Raw genomic sequence first — 22,846 nt, forward strand, 5'->3', positions numbered from 1 at the left:
AAATATTCTAGTGTTGTTCTCTCCCCATGAATGTACTTTGTTTCTTTTCTTGTACCCTCTCTCAGCGGATCCATAAATGTACTTTAAAGAAAATGTTGTGGGACAGGGTGGATTGGTAAATGAGGAACGTCATTAAGGGGCCGCGTGCTCGATATTTTACGACAGTGAATGCTCTTAACCATCCCTTCTCCTAGGGTGGAGTTTTATTTTAGAGAAGTCGGTGTTTCCTATCATTGTATTCAAATAAAGGTGCTCCCGCCTGTTCTCATAAGTTTGGGTAAACAGTTTTTGTACTTTGAAATGCACAAGTAAGAAAAATAATGTTTTGATTGGGTTTGTGCTTCGTACTTTACGACAGCTCTGCCCTCATGTTGCCGGCTACATGAAGTTTGACTTGATTTTACCATCAAATTGTTTTAATATCACTGGATTGGTTGAGGTTTTAGGCTTTGTGTTATCTTATTTCATAGATGTACCCAAATGAAGCAAGCTTTGTGGCATTTTCGATTTCCAACCGCACACATTGACTAAGCCGCCACTTGTTCTACGGCAGTGAATGCCCGGAAGTACTGGTCGCCTGTAACCTCTGCACATTGTTGGGAATTTCATTTCCCACATGAATTGCGTGCTCAATATCACGTTATTTAATCCAATTCTGTCCTGAGACTGTTGCATAAGTTTCCTTTAAATGTAATGGGGAATTTCCCATTTATAAACGAAGAAAGTCACAGATTGAGTGCTTTCACTTATATGGGAGTGAATTGACAATTGCAGGTCATGTTGCACAGTTTTATTTTTCAAGCACAATGGTGTATTTAATGCACTGTTTTTGTTCAAATGTGGTGTTAGTGCCTTTCCAGGTGTTCTTTCATAGAAAAAAAACCAAAAACACGATTCATGTATTTTTTTAGATGTCACAAGTTAAAGAGAAATGAGTGTTGAAGGCCTAGCCTGGGAAGGACAAGAATTGGGTGGAATGGGCTACTTCTATTGACTGATTCCACTATGACCTGTGGTTCCCTTTGAACGGAGCAGTGGAGCCTCCGAAAGGCACTGTTACCTGGTGTTGTGGCACAGTTCCTGCAATCTCTGTGTTACGTTGCCTTTTATGAATTTGGCCTACCTGGCATTGGCTGAATAATTGTGTACTCAGTCCCCACTAGGTATATTCAGCAGCTCTTGTTCATAAGGGTAATAGGATACCCACTCCAGCCCCCTAGCTACATTATGAGTTGCCATGTGTGTGTCCCCAGTGATGCTAGTCTTGCAGATCTGTACAATTGCTATCTCCTTCAGGACCGGTGTTGGAAAAGTCCAGAACTGGTCAGCATGGGAGCCTGTATCATGACTAGCGTGGAACTGGAATTAACTCTCCGGAGGAGCCAGCCAGGTAAGAACAACGTTCAATAGTGTGAGGTGACAAGTGTTGGGCAGAGCGCATCACCCATCTGTTCTTACCTGTACCATCATTTAGGAAGGTGTGGAAACCACTGTCCTGGGACTAGAAGCTAGGAACTGCCATCAGTGTTAAGGTCTGTCCATGGGTGCTGCTTCTTACCTTCATGATTGAGACCCTGCTAGAGACTAACATCTTTTCCCAGGCATTAGTGGTGTTCCTGTGGTCACTGACAATGTCCCATTACAGCCAGCTTGAATTTATTTGAATGCTATGGTTTCAAAAATCCAGATCTTGGCATTTTAGCTTAAAAATTTTGATGCTTTGATCCTATTTGGTATCTTTTGCACTAACAGGCAATAGCAGGATGAACTCGAGTGGATGGTCAAAAGTCAACTCCAGGAATGGAGGGAATGTGGGATGCAGCCCAGATGACTTTCTATTTCTGGTTCAAAAATGGATCTGAAGGTATTACAAAGCCATGTTTATCTACGTAAAAGGGGAGGCTTGGGACCTGTGTGCCAAGTGGCTGGTGGAGAATGGTAGTATGTGGGTCTGCCTCCACCATGGAGGGGAGGGCATTTATTTCAGAGGAGACTTGGAGACAGACAGTAACAATCAAAGTAATGCATAAGTCAGTATGCCTTCAAATCTTCACCCATTCTTGCTTCCTGGCCATTTCTTTGCTTTGCAGACATTACTGGGAGCACACCTCATGTCTCATTCACTGTCTCCAGTACCTGAGTCCAAAAGAGGTGTCCAAGGAAGTAGTATCCCATTTCCTGATTCCACATGTTGGAGAAAAACATTAGGGTGCTCCGTTTAACCCCCTCCCTACCACTGCTCCCCTACCCCTGTACAAGCTCTTTAGAGTTTGCTACATTATCATTTAAATGTTTGTTTTCTTTCCCAGGGCCAGCAAGCCTCCTCAGGGGTGTCTGCGGAATCTCTCTGGAAACCCGACCTCATCAACCGTGCTGTGAAGCAAGAGGCAACCCAGGACTTCAGGCTTTTCCTTCTCCTGAGCAACTTTCTGATCTGGACAACTCAGACACTGCGCATGGAGGCTGCCAGGGATCAGGCCTCTGTACTCATCAGGACTCTTTACCATTTGTCAATGGTGCAGGCTGGTGGGGGCCTGGTAACTGGCAGTGCTAGAGAGGTCTCTCTCTTGGCCTATGTAAAGTCATTTCTTTTGTGTGCGGTGATTTATTCATTGAAATGCGGGTGAAGACATTTGACAAGGTGACAGAGGGAATTAACGTGCTAATTGGAAATGTGCACTATCCTAAGATATTCTTATGTTGACTTTGAACCTTTAGTCTCAATGGGTCCTTTTGGGTCCTGTAGTTTTCTATTGGCACACGTTTCGTTGAGAAGGTAGCATCACAGAACTTGAAGTTCACTCACCTTAGTTCAAATTCCACATTTCTTTGGGAAGAGACCCTAAAGTGTCTACCTTTTACTCACTACTTGTCATTCATATCCTTTTGATTTGTCCCTGTCATTGGTTAACTTACTTTTAATCCTTGGAAGATGAGAGTCATTTTTATTTTCCACCCAATGTAAAATTGAGGCCTGAGATCCATGGAAAAACGTTACCCCAACCCATGTTTGTTAACCAAATATTGTGATGATGACCAAGAATGGCTTATTTCTTAGTCAAAAGCCCTTGTGAAACTTGAGGTAACTGTGATGCTTCCTCCCTGTTACACATGCACATGTTGTGCCCTCTGCCTCTGCAATGTCACCGCCATCTTTGGTCTTCTTGTCTTTTGTGAGTGGGGAAGCCTTGGGGGAAGACCGAAATGCGTGTCTTGGTTGATAGGTACACTAAGTAATAGCATGGAAGCAGCATTCTCAAGGTAGAGGATGCCAAAAGGGTGTTTCCCTAATTGGTGGCAGTCCCACTGATTCCAGCCTTTGATGAAGGAGAAGGTGGACCTCCTCAGAATTTAAGCTGAGACTTGGTTCCTTGGACCTTTCCCAGGAGCTCATTCCTAGGCCAGCCTTGTCACTTAATTTTCTCTGCTGTATAGTCATTGAATGTCTACTCACTAGTCATAATGGTAATGTGCTGTAAATTCTTGGTGTGCAGTCTTTCACATCACACTCCAATTTGCCTTAAAGTGCTTTCTCATGCCTGTTTTTTATATGAGTGCTAGGAAGAGAGAGGATTAAATTGGCCACTACAAGGCAAGGCCTTTGACTGAAACTCTGTAGATTATTTAAGTAGAGGGAGACAATTTATTTTGCTACTATTTGATGAAATGGTACAACATACATAAGGGCTGATGTGCTAACTTTTCAACTGGTTGTGAAATGACTTTTCAGTTTATACAGTTGCTATGTAGTCATGTACAAAGCTGAGCGATTTCAGGAGAATATAATGAAATTTAATCCACTGAAATCCCTACATGTAGACATACACTGATACTGTGACCATTTTGTATAATTAGCAGTGAGGCTTTTTCCTGGCAGTACCTATTTTATAAGTTCCAACCTTTGTCACGACTGTTTATGAAGTAAATTTCTGGTTTCCCATTGAGAAATTTGAGAAAAGCCTTTGATACTGTTTGTTATTTTAGAGGCACAATGTTAGCCCTGAGAATTGAAGGCCTGGATCTCCCACCTTAAATACCAACTCTTGTCTTCCTGGTGCCTAAGTGTCTATGCTTGAATATAAGGCACAGGCACAGGTGTAGGCATTAGGCATGGAGAACAATGCAACTGATTGTATTTCTTGTAAGACTGCCTCCCTGTTTGACATTTGTACTCACGTAGAAGCACTGGTCGTTTTGAGAAGCATCTTGGGCTACTGGAAATGATGGTGATGGTTGTGACAATGATGCTGATGGTAGTGGTGATGAAGCCAAAAGAAATAAGCCAGGGCTATCACTGATGGAAAGGTCACTAGAACGAAGCACTGTGCTCAGTACAATGGGTTCTCACCTCATCCTCTCAAAACCATGAGTTAAATGTACTGTTATTCCCATTTTACAGAGTACATTAATGATTACAGAACCTTGCCATGGTAACAAAGGCAGGATCAATTAGGAGGAGGAATAAGATCCAGCTTCAGATGGTTCTGAATCCCGTGGTATTAATCACAGGCTGTGAGAACTTTTAAGAATGTTTTTGTTGCTTGAAAAATAATACCCCAGGCTCCATCTCCTGTCCATTCTGGTCCATGTGGATATCCAGAGGTCACACTGGGTGTTTTTGTAGCAGAAGCAATATGTGCTGATGACAATGCTCCTCAAAAGCCAGGGCAATACACCTTCAACCAATAGATTTCATGGTGGGATCCCCAGCCACTTTGATGATCTGCTCTTGATGGGAATAATTATAGGGATTCAAGGGTGAGACAGGGGTAGAGACTTCTGTGATCAGGAAAGATGGAATGACACATTGCATGTGGTTGCTCCATCGGGGGCCTATTGACTCTAGGTGGGAAAGGGCTGGGAACAGTGGCACCTGGCAGAGCTGCTGGGAGAAGTGGAGGCTGAGGGACTCTGGCGGGGACGTTCTCAGAGGCTTTGTGTGTTCAAGGGAGTGTCTCCCGCCCCTTCCCCATGCCTGGCACTGCACCAGAGGGTATTGTGGAATGTGACTTGGGAAAATCTGGCTCTTGGGCAAAGATGAGAGTTTATTAAGGGGGCAGAACTTGGCTGTCCATTATGAATGAGCATTCTGAACTTCCCTGTTAATGAGGACTTAACAATTTCTGGCTAATCAGGTGCACTGCCTTAGCCTATGGGAAAGGGCTTGGAGGAACGTGTTATTATATGGTATCATCATAGATTAATCTGTGGGAGTCTTCTGAGAGGCACCTGTGTTTTTTTCTGGGGTACGTTTCTCCCTTGGATGGTCTCACCACTGAGTCTTTCATGCTGATAATGAGCTGTGTTCACAAGTGGAGACTGATGAAAGTGAACTGCTGTTGCTATAGGGCCTCCCAATGCACTGCTTTACCCTCTGTCAAATGGCTTGAGGAAATGTGATCCTTCCCCTATTATATGTAGCCTCATAGGGTAATCTGAGCGTGTCTTCTTAGAGGCACCTGTTATTGTTTCTGGGGGACATTTCTGTCTTGTATGGTCTCAACACTGAGTCTTTCATGCTGATAGTGAGGTGTGTTCACTAGCAGACACTTATGAAAGTGAACTGCTTTTGCTGCTATGACCTCCCAATTTACTTAACCTCTCTCTCCTCCGTCCCACTCCAGTGGCTCTGAAGCCTTGTGTAAATTCCTATAGGAACGAGACAGCTTCACCGGCAGTATCTGTAGCAAGTAGAATTTTGAATCCAGTGGAGACACATTTGATGGCCAGTGGTCAGGCTGTCTCCTCCTATGCTAATGTGCTGAACACAAGGGTTTGCACTATGCACAGCAAGGGTGGCCCAGGGATCATGAGCACTCCTGTTTCAGAGAGGGGGAATGAAGTTGGCGTTTTGGCCAAGCATTTCTCTATTAGCTTCCTACACTCTTCCGTTGATCATACTCTGCACTTTGGTGGGAAGGAAAATCCACATGGGTTCTGCCACTGACCAAAATATGAAGCTGGTGACGCTGGGATCCTCTTGCATGTCTCCCCTTGAGCCTGCTGTCCAGGAACCTTCTGAGTTATGTTAGGTGTCCAGAATGGCAACTTAAGTTGTCTTGTTGGTCATGCTGAAAGGGGCACATCCCTGTCAGCTGAACGTGTCACGTTTCCCGTCCACTGATGTAAACTGTCACCACTTTGTGGTCTAGCCCATCAGTCACTTTGCTCTTCTCAGAAGGGTGTTTACATAGGCACGAGAAGTTGCCTGAACCCTCAAGACTGTCCTAGACAGCTCAGTGAGGGATTCATGCATCTTGTGTAGTACCACAGCCACTGAAGCTGTTAAAGGACAGGAGGCAGTTGCAATGTGAAGAAGGGAGGGCTCCGAGGTCTCCCTATTTCAGGGTATTCCAGGATCCTAGAAGGAATGTCAGGAGTCTCCTGGGCATGAGGAGAATATAGAGAGTTTGGAAGACATGGGAGTTGGGGGTGAATATCGTGATGGGCAATAGCGTTCAAGGAGGCACCTGCCTCTTTGCCCCTTCCCCTCCCTTGCAGCACGTGTGGGTCGGCATAGCTGGGGAACCAAAGACAACAATGTACCTTCATGGAGGTGATACAGGAAAATATGTGCCTAGGGATGTTGATACATTTATGATGGGGGCAGGTCCTTATTTTCCCTTTCCTGGTCATTGGGGGTTTATGTGTTGTTGACATTTTGGCTGTGTCCACTCCTCTGTGCACTGCCCTAGACCTGTGAAAAATGGCCACAGGTGTAGGTGGGGCTTCACTCTCTTATATTGTTGCATAGTGCAACAGGGGGAAGGAGAACTGGGCTGGATGTTCTGTTGCCTTTGTTGGTACTTCTGTCCTTCCTGGCCCACTGTGTTCTCTCATCTCCTTTGTATTCCAGGATTTTCTCCTGTAACTATAGGGAGCCTTGTGTGCTGCCTGTGCTGTGCATTTGCCTCTTTTGTAGTCAGACCCTGATGAGATTCTGGATTCAGCTGCTTAAGGTGTCCCCTGTGTGCCTAGCTCTCATGCAGTCCAAATATGTTACTGTCAGGTCCTTGTCCATTCCTGATTGTAAAATTGGCAGAAGCATATTTGATTTTTCAAAATGTTTACGACATTTTAGAGAGGTACATGGAGAACTTCACAGTTTCCAGTTTTCTAAGGGAAATGCTCTAAGAAAAGGGAAAGGTTAGTTTTCTTTTCTCAACAGGGAGGTATAAACTTTAATTTCACTTTTTACTGTGTCACTCAGTCAGGCACCATGACTTATTGTCTGCTACGTCTTGTTAATGCCATCTTTCTTGGCAGAGAATGTATTTTACAGACCACGTGTCAAATTGTGCTGACTAATTCTGGTTTCTTTGCCTAAGAAATGTGTTTGCTGATTTGATCTTGGATTTTGTAAGGTCCTTGTGTTCTTACAATAAAATATGGTTCTTGGAGAAACTCCCATGTGTATGTTTTATTATTCAAAAGAAAGAAATCATGATCAATGAATCATGTCTCTTGCATGTGCATCCTACCATGTACAGGGTGACATATATGAGCTCTGTACTCTGGGACCTTGAGGTGAGGGCGTTTGTGGCAAGGTTTAGGGTTTCCAAGCCAAGACTTAAGTTCTCCCAGTTTTAAAGAAAGAATGGTGGTAAGTGATCTGATACCTCCTTATACAAGGTGATCTGAAGAGCACAAGTCTGAATTTGGATATTGTGTGGCTGACAGGGGTGTCTCCTGATCACAGGAAGGGTAAGGCAGAAGTAGAGTGAGCAGTAAGGTTCTGCAGGACGCAGTTCAGAAGTCATGAGGACCAAAACTGGAAGAGTGAGCAGGCAGTTCATTCCCACTCCTGCCTGCCTAAAATCTTGGTCCTCCAGTCTTAGAAATGTGTCTTTGTATCACACAACCTGCCTTTGAATGGAGCCAGGTATAAGGGGCAGATGCTTCTGAGCATTATCTGTTCCTTAAAAACATCAGTACTCTTCTGAATGTGTCAGATTTCCAATTAATTACCATTATGTATCCTTTGTTGAGCTGACCAGTGTCTCAGCATTTTATGAATTAGCAGTTGCAGTAGGTAGTGAGGATCAGTGGCTCCACTACCAGAGAATTTTCAGATGTTTTATCCTGCTTAGGCAGCTGAGGCCTTGTGGTTATTACGTGTCCCCTCCAGGGAAGGACAAGATGACTATGGTAGCCCGTCCTGCCTGTGCATGTGCCACACTGAGTGGTTGGGCATGTGCCTCTCCCTGTGTTGTCATAGAGATATTGGGCTACAGCAGTGAACAACTCTAGTGTTGTCATTCAGTCTACAGAGCTGAAAAGTCTCATGTCCCGCCTCAGAATTCAAGGAACCTCCTCCCCAAATCCCATGGAGCAGCTGGAACTTTATTTTTATGCCGACTATTATTGTCTTCTTTTAAGTCATGGGTGGCCCATTTACTGTTAGCTACTCTCCCCCAACTATTCATGTTTTCAGCAAGGTGAAAAGTAGAGACAACTGGTGAGGTTTGGGTTAAGAGAGAGGTGGGAATGTTCACATGTATTTTCCACTCCAGTCTGGCATATATGAATGGGTAGGTCGTTGTTCTCCCCAAGAAGGACTTTTGGAACTGGAAAGTCCTGAGGGGTGTTGGTACTTGCCTCCATTTCTTGAGTGCTTCATACATGCACGCTGTATGTTCCCCATACATATCTATTGCCCTGGCAGGTAAATAATGAAAATGATTGAGAACCTGGTTCAGACACTGGACACCTTGGCACTCAGCACAGAATTCCTGGTGCCCATTCTGTGCGTGTATACACTTAGCCGCGATAAACATGATGTGTGTGGACGCACAGCGCTCCCCCATTCCAGTGGAGGGTGAGGCTGTCTCATTGCCCCCAGGCACAGGCCTCTCCATTAGCCTTAAGGGGTTCCCTTCTCCCCTTCCACCTCTCCGTTTTTCTTAAATGTGGTCCCAAGATAGATGGGAGCTAGTGTGTGGGTCGCAACCAGTGGCAAGGAGGGACTGCTAAGTGTCCCACCCCTTCAGTGTTCCTTTCTCCACCCTTTTTATGGTTGTCATCCCCTCCCCAGGAATGTCAGGGACTTCAATGCATTGAGTGCCCTCTCTGACAAGCATTTGCATGGTAAAATCTCAGCACAATTATAGTTGACCGTTCAGGCACTGTGGGAGGGATTTTGGCCAGGGCCCAAGTTCAGAGTGAGGGCATGCTCAGGGCGGGGGAAAGCTGTGCGTGTCCAAGAAGTATCCAGGGCAGAAGTGTCCTCATGGCAGAGGGAGTGGAGACAGCTGATCCTGTGTAGCTGGTTTGGCCCTGCTGTCCTCCCTACCTTCCTGCCTCTCTCCCCTTCTGTCTGTGTCTCTCTCTGCAGATCTAGGTGTCTACCTGTCCAACTGTGTGTTTCCCAGGGACACAGGTGCTCACCTGGCACACTCTGGGCCAGGTCCCTGGTGATAGAGGTGGTCCAGGAGAGCTGTGGAGTCTGGTCTCTAGTGAGGGTTCTGAGTTTCCCTACAGATTCCAGTAGGTGATTTGGGTCAGCCCCGGACCACCAATGCAGTTACCAGTGAGAATCAACCATCGGTGCCTGTTCCATGTCCCAGAGGAGTGGACCTGGACTACTGAGCCCGGGTCTGAGAGGACAGGAGCTGGTCGGCCATACGCCCCATGCCAGCCTTCTGTTTCTAGGACGTGGGCCCCTTGTCATGAGGGGAAGGAGGGGTAGAGCAATTCTGACAGTACCAAAAGTTAAACAAAACTTACAGGTTAATGGCACAGTGCCCTAAATGAGAGTGCCCACATTTCAAACACTTTCCATAAATTCGAGGGTCCCTGGGCCCCATTATTGCCGCTGAGAAACTGATACATAGGCCAAAGTCCTGATGAGGTAACACAATAAAAAGTCACAGATGACCCTGAATATTTAATAGCATTTTCATTCAAACATTATTCAAACACCTACAGATGAACGAAATTAAAGCATTATTTTTCCTGAGGAGATTCACAGTGAATTGAAAAACCTGATACTAAAATGCAAAAAAAACATCCATACTATTCATGAGAGTTGAGGAGAGGGAAGAATCTTGTAATGGAAGATTTGTAAATGTAAATGAAGAATGTGAATATTTGTTGATGAAGTACTTCCATTCACAGCTTTGAGCAAATGAATAAGGCCATAAATGAATAAATGCCACTTCTCTATTTTGAGAGAAATATAAATTACAACATTCATGATTCTCTGGAAGATATTAAAATTTAAAGAAAGGTCTTAAGTCCCCATTTGGAGAAGGGCATGAGGAAATGGACATACTCTCAGATTTTTAAAGGCTATTTAAAAATTTGTCAAAGGTTTCTCATGCACAATTGGACTAACACTGTCAGAACCTTATAAATGTGTAATACGTTGTGTTTGAGAGGATCCTCTGCTGGGCATGCATCCAGTGGTTGAGCAAGATTTCCAATACCAGACATGACAAAAAACATTTTGTTTTGGTACTACAAAGTCATTTGTAATAGATGTCGATGTTGAGGGATTGTCAGAGATATGTAGGTGATAACAACGTGAGCAAGGACAAAGTATTTAACTACCGTGTTTCCCTAAAAATAAGACCTACCCATAAAATAAGCCCTGGCAGAATTTCTACGCATTCGTGCAGTATAAGTAAAGAAGACCAGCAGCCCTTCTCATCTGCCCCATGAGAGCTCTATTGCGTGACATAAGAGATTGGGGCCACTGGTAATAAAGGAAATAGAGTCACGAGAAATTCTGGATGGAATTCGGGGTTTGGAGGTACAAGGTTGGTGGCAGGCCCCCTCCCTTCCCTAGATCAAAAAAGAAAAGGCTCACGAGACCAGAATTGCCAAGGACAAAACTGCCATGCCCTGCTCAGTGGAACCACACCCAGATGTCCACCTTGACAAGAAGGTTTTGGCTCCTGGGTTCTGCAAATACCACCAGCCCCTCCTGTTTCTCAATGACCACCCAAGGTCACAGTGGAAAATCCCCAGGTCTTCCTGCCTAAAGTCCCTAGCCAGGCCCAAAGGGTATTAAAGGCCTCAGCCCCTTCAAACGGAGGCGACTTCTGGGGCCCCCCTCCCTTGGGGCCCCAGAACCTCGTCCAGGAGTGTATAATAAAACCACGTGGTTGGCCCCCACTCTTTCTCTCTCTCTGTCTTTTCTTTTCACCCGGGCAGAAAAACCTTACAGGAGTATTATGATGATGTTCCAGAAGAAGATGATTTAACTATATTTAAATAAATGTATATTTAAATAAATGCACAGGTCTCTCAGGTTTTGGAGCAAAACAAATGTGTTCCTCTTATTTAGATATCTCTTTGAATATAAAATACATTAGGTGACACGGGATAGAGGCATGAGTACAAATCAGCAGTCACTACCTATTTCTGAAGCCAATATGGTAGCACTTGAGGCATTAGGCACAGGTAGCACTTGTGGCCACGGGGGCATGGACAGTACCCTGGCATTGAGGGTGGACTAGCATATGCCTTCCAATTCTTGTGCTGGGGAGCTTGCCCTTGGACCATTCCTCTTTAACTTCTATGTTAATTGAAACTACACAAGCTGTTTTTTTCTTTGTTTTTATCAAAGAATACCTGGGAAGAAGGACCTCAATGAATATTTTTAAATGACAATATATTCAATACACAAGTATGGTTCTAAAACAAAATTCCTAAGTATGCAAGACATCCTGCAAGGAACACTCATCCCCAAACAACAGAAAACAAAAATCATGGTTGTCAATTTATTTATATTCAAATCAAAACTGCCCCACAAATTTCAAAGGGAACATACACAGATCACTAGGGACAGAATTGAATTAAATGGCATGAAATTCAATACCCAATTGTTGGGGGAAATGAAATTCCAATGGTCCCAAATGTCTTCAAGAGGTCTACGGTGGCCTGGACTTCCAGGCATTCACCGTCTTCAAACCAGCACTGGACCAATGATATACTTAATGTGTGAAGTTTTATATTTAGGTATCGCAACATGTGGTTTAGTTTAACAGAGGAATGAAATAAGTTATACAATGGCTAGAATTTCAACAAAAATAACTACTTAGAAAATAATGTAATGTTAAAATAAAAGGAAAGGTTTGGCTAAGTGGCAGCTTGAGGTTAGTAACTGTCATTAAGCAAGAGGCACAAAGCCAATCAGAAAAATCTTTTTCTTATTTGCAGATCTGAGGTAACGTCTAACGCCATACCTATGGAAAGGATTAAGACCCACATTTAATAGAATGAAATGATACCGAGAATGTAATCTGCAAAATAAAATTCAGCACTATTTACTAGTGGCGGCCGACAGTTTACAAGATTCACTGTTATAAAGTATCAAGGACTCAGCAACCTAAGCTCTGTAAGATAAATTGAGACTACTCTCAAACTTTTTATTTAGAAAATTTCTGAATAAGGACACCACCAAAATTTAAGCAAAAAACCCCAAAAAGTATATATAGGCATATGCAACATGCAATTATAAAATTGAAGGCACTCAATCAGATGTTAATTTTCTCCTGTGTAAATTGAAATTTACACAGAAACTTTTGAAGGCAACTGAAGGAAGCACCAGGATCAAAATAAACTTCAATGCCATGAGGATAAACATGAAATTTTAAATACCAAACAAGTCCAATGTTGCCCTACAAGAGAAACTAAGGGAAATCCACAGCCATTGTAAATGACAAAAGCCCAGCAGGACGGCCCATTTCCCATGCACACAAGGAAAACACATTTATTTGGTAAATATTTAGGGAACAAGGGCAAGAACAAACTTAAACAAATTGAAAAAAACTGCAATGTCAAGAAAACAACCCACATGATTATATTGTAAAATAAAATAAACAAAAAAGATCCCTGTGGGTTTGGTTCCCTTCAAGGTCTTAAATCAAAAACCTCATGCCAAACAGATGCTATTTTCATTATTCATAAATTGCAAATAAACCTTTAATGGGAAACACATGAAAAGAATGAGGAACACACTTGGTTGAATGGGAGGATATTAAAATGGTGTCAATTTCCAAAATTGCAAACAGCCTTCCCTGGTGACCAAAGCTAATACAGGATGTGAACAGGCTCTAGGCCTTCCCTGGATTCCTACTTCATTTTCACTTGAGATTAGCAGGAAACTCTCTTTTTTTGTCATTTTTTAAGACAAGACGTGAGGAAGACAGGCTACTAAATGTAAGCTGACAAATGATGATAAACACGCACTGATGTTGTTAAATGAAACAAAACTGGCCATAAATGCAGCTACATCATACTCACACATATGCTCCTTCAGGGTGTTACTTTCCTCCTTATTAGGGTAAAGATAACAGAAATATCGTCTCTGATAATAAGACTGATGAATGGGGGCTCAGTACAAAATTGAGGGGAACACGCCTCAACAATATTCACCTGACAATTTTGTAAAAGAAAAGGCTAATCAGGCCCCTTGTGACCAAGGCCAGTGTGTAGTCCTGCACCAACACCTATTCAGCAATCAGCACCTGTCCTTTCCTCACTTTCAAGAACACACACCACAAAACATAAACACCACAAAGGACAGTACCAAAGCTCAAGATTAAAGTAAAGAAAATGATAGTGAAGACCCATCGCGTTGTAACATACAGGACAACCTTACGTCTAAAGTTGGTTAAGAGACGTTGCTTGTCATAAATCAAAAAGGGAATCCAAAGTATACCATTTCACCCCATATACTTAATTCAATCAAAATAGCTATACAAACAGCCAATGTAGAAACACAAACATACACTTTCTGGATTGCCTGAGGGAGGACACCAGGATCCAGATCCATGACAGGAAACCTCCACCAATGGCTCCCTGATCAATACACAGGCTGGTCACGTGGTAGGGCTTGTCATTCATTCTAAGGCCCTGCCTCCAAATTTCATTGGAGTTCATAAAATGACTGGCAATGACCTGAACCACCCTCTCCATAGGTATAAGCGAAAACTCCACCCACATATCCGAGCATACCTTGTTTGCCCGAAAATAAGACAGGGTCTTATATTTATTTTTCTTCAAGAAGTCTCAGAAGTGCATATTTTCAGGAGAGGAGTTATTTTTTTAAGTACGGTACAACAATCTACGTTTATTTAAATATAGTTAAATCATCTTCTTCTGGAACATCATCATAATACTCCTGTAAGGTTTTTCTGCCCGGGTGAAAAGAAAAGACAGAGAGAGAGAAAGAGTGGGGGCCAACCACGTGGTTTTATTATACACTCCTGGACGAGGTTCTGGGGCCCCAAGGGAGGGGGGCCCCAGAAGTCGCCTCCGTTTGAAGGGGCTGAGGCCTTTAATACCCTTTGGGCCTGGCTAGGGACTTTAGGCAGGAAGACCTGGGGATTTTCCACTGTGACCTTGGGTGGTCATTGAGAAACAGGAGGGGCTGGTGGTATTTGCAGAACCCAGGAGCCAAAACCTTCTTGTCAAGGTGGACATCTGGGTGTGGTTCCACTGAGCAGGGCATGGCAGTTTTGTCCTTGGCAATTCTGGTCTCGTGAGCCTTTTCTTTTTTGATCTAGGGAAGGGAGGGGGCCTGCCACCAACCTTGTACCTCCAAACCCCGAATTCCATCCAGAATTTCTCGTGACTCTATTTCCTTTATTACCAGTGGCCCCAATCTCTTATGTCACGCAATAGAGCTCTCATGGGGCAGATGAGAAGGGCTGCTGGTCTTCTTTACTTATACTGCACGAATGCGTAGAAATTCTGCCAGGGCTTATTTTATGGGTAGGTCTTATTTTTAGGGAAACACGGTAGTTAAATACTTTGTCCTTGCTCACGTTGTTATCACCTACATATCTCTGACAATCCCTCAACATCGACATCTATTACAAATGACTTTGTAGTACCAAAACAAAATGTTTTTTGTCATGTCTGGTATTGGAAATCTTGCTCAACCACTGGATGCATGCCCAGCAGAGGATCCTCTCAAACACAACGTATTACACATTTATAAGGTTCTGACAGTGTTAGTCCAATTGTGCATGAGAAACCTTTGACAAATTTTTAAATAGCCTTTAAAAATCTGAGAGTATGTCCATTTCCTCATGCCCTTCTCCAAATGGGGACTTAAGACCTTTCTTTAAATTTTAATATCTTCCAGAGAATCATGAATGTTGTAATTTATATTTCTCTCAAAATAGAGAAGTGGCATTTATTCATTTATGGCCTTATTCATTTGCTCAAAGCTGTGAATGGAAGTACTTCATCAACAAATATTCACATTCTTCATTTACATTTACAAATCTTCCATTACAAGATTCTTCCCTCTCCTCAACTCTCATGAATAGTATGGATGTTTTTTTTGCATTTTAGTATCAGGTTTTTCAATTCACTGTGAATCTCCTCAGGAAAAATAATGCTTTAATTTCGTTCATCTGTAGGTGTTTGAATAATGTTTGAATGAAAATGCTATTAAATATTCAGGGTCATCTGTGACTTTTTATTGTGTTACCTCATCAGGACTTTGGCCTATGTATCAGTTTCTCAGCGGCAATAATGGGGCCCAGGGACCCTCGAATTTATGGAAAGTGTTTGAAATGTGGGCACTCTCATTTAGGGCACTGTGCCATTAACCTGTAAGTTTTGTTTAACTTTTGGTACTGTCAGAATTGCTCTACCCCTCCTTCCCCTCATGACAAGGGGCCCACGTCCTAGAAACAGAAGGCTGGCATGGGGCGTATGGCCGACCAGCTCCTGTCCTCTCAGACCCGGGCTCAGTAGTCCAGGTCCACTCCTCTGGGACATGGAACAGGCACCGATGGTTGATTCTCACTGGTAACTGCATTGGTGGTCCGGGGCTGACCCAAATCACCTACTGGAATCTGTAGGGAAACTCAGAACCCTCACTAGAGACCAGACTCCACAGCTCTCCTGGACCACCTCTATCACCAGGGACCTGGCCCAGAGTGTGCCAGGTGAGCACCTGTGTCCCTGGGAAACACACAGTTGGACAGGTAGACACCTAGATCTGCAGAGAGAGACACAGACAGAAGGGGAGAGAGGCAGGAAGGTAGGGAGGACAGCAGGGCCAAACCAGCTACACAGGATCAGCTGTCTCCACTCCCTCTGCCATGAGGACACTTCTGCCCTGGATACTTCTTGGACACGCACAGCTTTCCCCCGCCCTGAGCATGCCCTCACTCTGAACTTGGGCCCTGGCCAAAATCCCTCCCACAGTGCCTGAACGGTCAACTATAATTGTGCTGAGATTTTACCATGCAAATGCTTGTCAGAGAGGGCACTCAATGCATTGAAGTCCCTGACATTCCTGGGGAGGGGATGACAACCATAAAAAGGGTGGAGAAAGGAACACTGAAGGGGTGGGACACTTAGCAGTCCCTCCTTGCCACTGGTTGCGACCCACACACTAGCTCCCATCTATCTTGGGACCACATTTAAGAAAAACGGAGAGGTGGAAGGGGAGAAGGGAACCCCTTAAGGCTAATGGAGAGGCCTGTGCCTGGGGGCAATGAGACAGCCTCACCCTCCACTGGAATGGGGGAGCGCTGTGCGTGCACACACATCATGTTTATCGCGGCTAAGTGTATACACGCACAGAATGGGCACCAGGAATTCTGTGCTGAGTGCCAAGGTGTCCAGTGTCTGAACCAGGTTCTCAATCATTTTCATTATTTACCTGCCAGGGCAATAGATATGTATGGGGAACATACAGCGTGCATGTATGAAGCACTCAAGAAATGGAGGCAAGTACCAACACCCCTCAGGACTTTCCAGTTCCAAAAGTCCTTCTTGGGGAGAACAACGACCTACCCATTCATATATGCCAGACTGGAGTGGAAAATACATGTGAACATTCCCACCTCTCTCTTAACCCAAACCTCACCAGTTGTCTCTACTTTTCACCTTGCTGAAAACATGAATAGTTGGGGGAGAGTAGCTAACAGTAAATGGGCCACCCATGACTTAAAAGAAGACAATAATAGTCGGCATAAAAATAAAGTTCCAGCTGCTCCATGGGATTTGGGGAGGAGGTTCCTTGAATTCTGAGGCGGGACATGAGACTTTTCAGCTCTGTAGACTGAATGACAACACTAGAGTTGTTCACTGCTGTAGCCCAATATCTCTATGACAACACAGGGAGAGGCACATGCCCAACCACTCAGTGTGGCACATGCACAGGCAGGACGGGCTACCATAGTCATCTTGTCCTTCCCTGGAGGGGACACGTAATAACCACAAGGCCTCAGCTGCCTAAGCAGGATAAAACATCTGAAAATTCTCTGGTAGTGGAGCCACTGATCCTCACTACCTACTGCAACTGCTAATTCATAAAATGCTGAGACACTGGTCAGCTCAACAAAGGATACATAATGGTAATTAATTGGAAATCTGACACATTCAGAAGAGTACTGATGTTTTTAAGGAACAGATAATGCTCAGAAGCATCTGCCCCTTATACCTGGCTCCATTCAAAGGCAGGTTGTGTGATACAAAGACACATTTCTAAGACTGGAGGACCAAGATTTTAGGCAGGCAGGAGTGGGAATGAACTGCCTGCTCACTCTTCCAGTTTTGGTCCTCATGACTTCTGAACTGCGTCCTGCAGAACCTTACTGCTCACTCTACTTCTGCCTTACCCTTCCTGTGATCAGGAGACACCCCTGTCAGCCACACAATATCCAAATTCAGACTTGTGCTCTTCAGATCACCTTGTATAAGGAGGTATCAGATCACTTACCACCATTCTTTCTTTAAAACTGGGAGAACTTAAGTCTTGGCTTGGAAACCCTAAACCTTGCCACAAACGCCCTCACCTCAAGGTCCCAGAGTACAGAGCTCATATATGTCACCCTGTACATGGTAGGATGCACATGCAAGAGACATGATTCATTGATCATGATTTCTTTCTTTTGAATAATAAAACATACACATGGGAGTTTCTCCAAGAACCATATTTTATTGTAAGAACACAAGGACCTTACAAAATCCAAGATCAAATCAGCAAACACATTTCTTAGGCAAAGAAACCAGAATTAGTCAGCACAATTTGACACGTGGTCTGTAAAATACATTCTCTGCCAAGAAAGATGGCATTAACAAGACGTAGCAGACAATAAGTCATGGTGCCTGACTGAGTGACACAGTAAAAAGTGAAATTAAAGTTTATACCTCCCTGTTGAGAAAAGAAAACTAACCTTTCCCTTTTCTTAGAGCATTTCCCTTAGAAAACTGGAAACTGTGAAGTTCTCCATGTACCTCTCTAAAATGTCGTAAACATTTTGAAAAATCAAATATGCTTCTGCCAATTTTACAATCAGGAATGGACAAGGACCTGACAGTAACATATTTGGACTGCATGAGAGCTAGGCACACAGGGGACACCTTAAGCAGCTGAATCCAGAATCTCATCAGGGTCTGACTACAAAAGAGGCAAATGCACAGCACAGGCAGCACACAAGGCTCCCTATAGTTACAGGAGAAAATCCTGGAATACAAAGGAGATGAGAGAACACAGTGGGCCAGGAAGGACAGAAGTACCAACAAAGGCAACAGAACATCCAGCCCAGTTCTCCTTCCCCCTGTTGCACTATGCAACAATATAAGAGAGTGAAGCCCCACCTACACCTGTGGCCATTTTTCACAGGTCTAGGGCAGTGCACAGAGGAGTGGACACAGCCAAAATGTCAACAACACATAAACCCCCAATGACCAGGAAAGGGAAAATAAGGACCTGCCCCCATCATAAATGTATCAACATCCCTAGGCACATATTTTCCTGTATCACCTCCATGAAGGTACATTGTTGTCTTTGGTTCCCCAGCTATGCCGACCCACACGTGCTGCAAGGGAGGGGAAGGGGCAAAGAGGCAGGTGCCTCCTTGAACGCTATTGCCCATCACGATATTCACCCCCAACTCCCATGTCTTCCAAACTCTCTATATTCTCCTCATGCCCAGGAGACTCCTGACATTCCTTCTAGGATCCTGGAATACCCTGAAATAGGGAGACCTCGGAGCCCTCCCTTCTTCACATTGCAACTGCCTCCTGTCCTTTAACAGCTTCAGTGGCTGTGGTACTACACAAGATGCATGAATCCCTCACTGAGCTGTCTAGGACAGTCTTGAGGGTTCAGGCAACTTCTCGTGCCTATGTAAACACCCTTCTGAGAAGAGCAAAGTGACTGATGGGCTAGACCACAAAGTGGTGACAGTTTACATCAGTGGACGGGAAACGTGACACGTTCAGCTGACAGGGATGTGCCCCTTTCAGCATGACCAACAAGACAACTTAAGTTGCCATTCTGGACACCTAACATAACTCAGAAGGTTCCTGGACAGCAGGCTCAAGGGGAGACATGCAAGAGGATCCCAGCGTCACCAGCTTCATATTTTGGTCAGTGGCAGAACCCATGTGGATTTTCCTTCCCACCAAAGTGCAGAGTATGATCAACGGAAGAGTGTAGGAAGCTAATAGAGAAATGCTTGGCCAAAACGCCAACTTCATTCCCCCTCTCTGAAACAGGAGTGCTCATGATCCCTGGGCCACCCTTGCTGTGCATAGTGCAAACCCTTGTGTTCAGCACATTAGCATAGGAGGAGACAGCCTGACCACTGGCCATCAAATGTGTCTCCACTGGATTCAAAATTCTACTTGCTACAGATACTGCCGGTGAAGCTGTCTCGTTCCTATAGGAATTTACACAAGGCTTCAGAGCCACTGGAGTGGGACGGAGGAGAGAGAGGTTAAGTAAATTGGGAGGTCATAGCAGCAAAAGCAGTTCACTTTCATAAGTGTCTGCTAGTGAACACACCTCACTATCAGCATGAAAGACTCAGTGTTGAGACCATACAAGACAGAAATGTCCCCCAGAAACAATAACAGGTGCCTCTAAGAAGACACGCTCAGATTACCCTATGAGGCTACATATAATAGGGGAAGGATCACATTTCCTCAAGCCATTTGACAGAGGGTAAAGCAGTGCATTGGGAGGCCCTATAGCAACAGCAGTTCACTTTCATCAGTCTCCACTTGTGAACACAGCTCATTATCAGCATGAAAGACTCAGTGGTGAGACCATCCAAGGGAGAAACGTACCCCAGAAAAAAACACAGGTGCCTCTCAGAAGACTCCCACAGATTAATCTATGATGATACCATATAATAACACGTTCCTCCAAGCCCTTTCCCATAGGCTAAGGCAGTGCACCTGATTAGCCAGAAATTGTTAAGTCCTCATTAACAGGGAAGTTCAGAATGCTCATTCATAATGGACAGCCAAGTTCTGCCCCCTTAATAAACTCTCATCTTTGCCCAAGAGCCAGATTTTCCCAAGTCACATTCCACAATACCCTCTGGTGCAGTGCCAGGCATGGGGAAGGGGCGGGAGACACTCCCTTGAACACACAAAGCCTCTGAGAACGTCCCCGCCAGAGTCCCTCAGCCTCCACTTCTCCCAGCAGCTCTGCCAGGTGCCACTGTTCCCAGCCCTTTCCCACCTAGAGTCAATAGGCCCCCGATGGAGCAACCACATGCAATGTGTCATTCCATCTTTCCTGATCACAGAAGTCTCTACCCCTGTCTCACCCTTGAATCCCTATAATTATTCCCATCAAGAGCAGATCATCAAAGTGGCTGGGGATCCCACCATGAAATCTATTGGTTGAAGGTGTATTGCCCTGGCTTTTGAGGAGCATTGTCATCAGCACATATTGCTTCTGCTACAAAAACACCCAGTGTGACCTCTGGATATCCACATGGACCAGAATGGACAGGAGATGGAGCCTGGGGTATTATTTTTCAAGCAACAAAAACATTCTTAAAAGTTCTCACAGCCTGTGATTAATACCACGGGATTCAGAACCATCTGAAGCTGGATCTTATTCCTCCTCCTAATTGATCCTGCCTTTGTTACCATGGCAAGGTTCTGTAATCATTAATGTACTCTGTAAAATGGGAATAACAGTACATTTAACTCATGGTTTTGAGAGGATGAGGTGAGAACCCATTGTACTGAGCACAGTGCTTCGTTCTAGTGACCTTTCCATCAGTGATAGCCCTGGCTTATTTCTTTTGGCTTCATCACCACTACCATCAGCATCATTGTCACAACCATCACCATCATTTCCAGTAGCCCAAGATGCTTCTCAAAACGACCAGTGCTTCTACGTGAGTACAAATGTCAAACAGGGAGGCAGTCTTACAAGAAATACAATCAGTTGCATTGTTCTCCATGCCTAATGCCTACACCTGTGCCTGTGCCTTATATTCAAGCATAGACACTTAGGCACCAGGAAGACAAGAGTTGGTATTTAAGGTGGGAGATCCAGGCCTTCAATTCTCAGGGCTAACATTGTGCCTCTAAAATAACAAACAGTATCAAAGGCTTTTCTCAAATTTCTCAATGGGAAACCAGAAATTTACTTCATAAACAGTCGTGACAAAGGTTGGAACTTATAAAATAGGTACTGCCAGGAAAAAGCCTCACTGCTAATTATACAAAATGGTCACAGTATCAGTGTATGTCTACATGTAGGGATTTCAGTGGATTAAATTTCATTATATTCTCCTGAAATCGCTCAGCTTTGTACATGACTACATAGCAACTGTATAAACTGAAAAGTCATTTCACAACCAGTTGAAAAGTTAGCACATCAGCCCTTATGTATGTTGTACCATTTCATCAAATAGTAGCAAAATAAATTGTCTCCCTCTACTTAAATAATCTACAGAGTTTCAGTCAAAGGCCTTGCCTTGTAGTGGCCAATTTAATCCTCTCTCTTCCTAGCACTCATATAAAAAACAGGCATGAGAAAGCACTTTAAGGCAAATTGGAGTGTGATGTGAAAGACTGCACACCAAGAATTTACAGCACATTACCATTATGACTAGTGAGTAGACATTCAATGACTATACAGCAGAGAAAATTAAGTGACAAGGCTGGCCTAGGAATGAGCTCCTGGGAAAGGTCCAAGGAACCAAGTCTCAGCTTAAATTCTGAGGAGGTCCACCTTCTCCTTCATCAAAGGCTGGAATCAGTGGGACTGCCACCAATTAGGGAAACACCCTTTTGGCATCCTCTACCTTGAGAATGCTGCTTCCATGCTATTACTTAGTGTACCTATCAACCAAGACACGCATTTCGGTCTTCCCCCAAGGCTTCCCCACTCACAAAAGACAAGAAGACCAAAGATGGCGGTGACATTGCAGAGGCAGAGGGCACAACATGTGCATGTGTAACAGGGAGGAAGCATCACAGTTACCTCAAGTTTCACAAGGGCTTTTGACTAAGAAATAAGCCATTCTTGGTCATCATCACAATATTTGGTTAACAAACATGGGTTGGGGTAACGTTTTTCCATGGATCTCAGGCCTCAATTTTACATTGGGTGGAAAATAAAAATGACTCTCATCTTCCAAGGATTAAAAGTAAGTTAACCAATGACAGGGACAAATCAAAAGGATATGAATGACAAGTAGTGAGTAAAAGGTAGACACTTTAGGGTCTCTTCCCAAAGAAATGTGGAATTTGAACTAAGGTGAGTGAACTTCAAGTTCTGTGATGCTACCTTCTCAACGAAACGTGTGCCAATAGAAAACTACAGGACCCAAAAGGACCCATTGAGACTAAAGGTTCAAAGTCAACATAAGAATATCTTAGGATAGTGCACATTTCCAATTAGCACGTTAATTCCCTCTGTCACCTTGTCAAATGTCTTCACCCGCATTTCAATGAATAAATCACCGCACACAAAAGAAATGACTTTACATAGGCCAAGAGAGAGACCTCTCTAGCACTGCCAGTTACCAGGCCCCCACCAGCCTGCACCATTGACAAATGGTAAAGAGTCCTGATGAGTACAGAGGCCTGATCCCTGGCAGCCTCCATG

At 44.1% G+C, this 22,846-nt stretch overlaps 1 long non-coding RNA gene across 1 annotated transcript; it reads left to right on the forward strand.

The window, feature by feature from the left end:
• The first annotated feature begins 353 nt into the window (after positions 1-353).
• On the forward strand, positions 354-7,403 carry LOC142865856 (uncharacterized). Its single transcript, XR_012915946.1, has 3 exons — positions 354-1,390; positions 1,753-1,864; positions 2,310-7,403. It is a non-coding gene; the product is annotated as an uncharacterized LOC142865856 (long non-coding RNA).
• The last annotated feature ends 15,443 nt before the right edge of the window (positions 7,404-22,846 follow it).

This window comes from Microcebus murinus, chromosome X, assembly GCF_040939455.1.
Source record: "Microcebus murinus isolate Inina chromosome X, M.murinus_Inina_mat1.0, whole genome shotgun sequence".
NCBI classification, from domain to species: Eukaryota; Metazoa; Chordata; class Mammalia; order Primates; family Cheirogaleidae; genus Microcebus; species Microcebus murinus.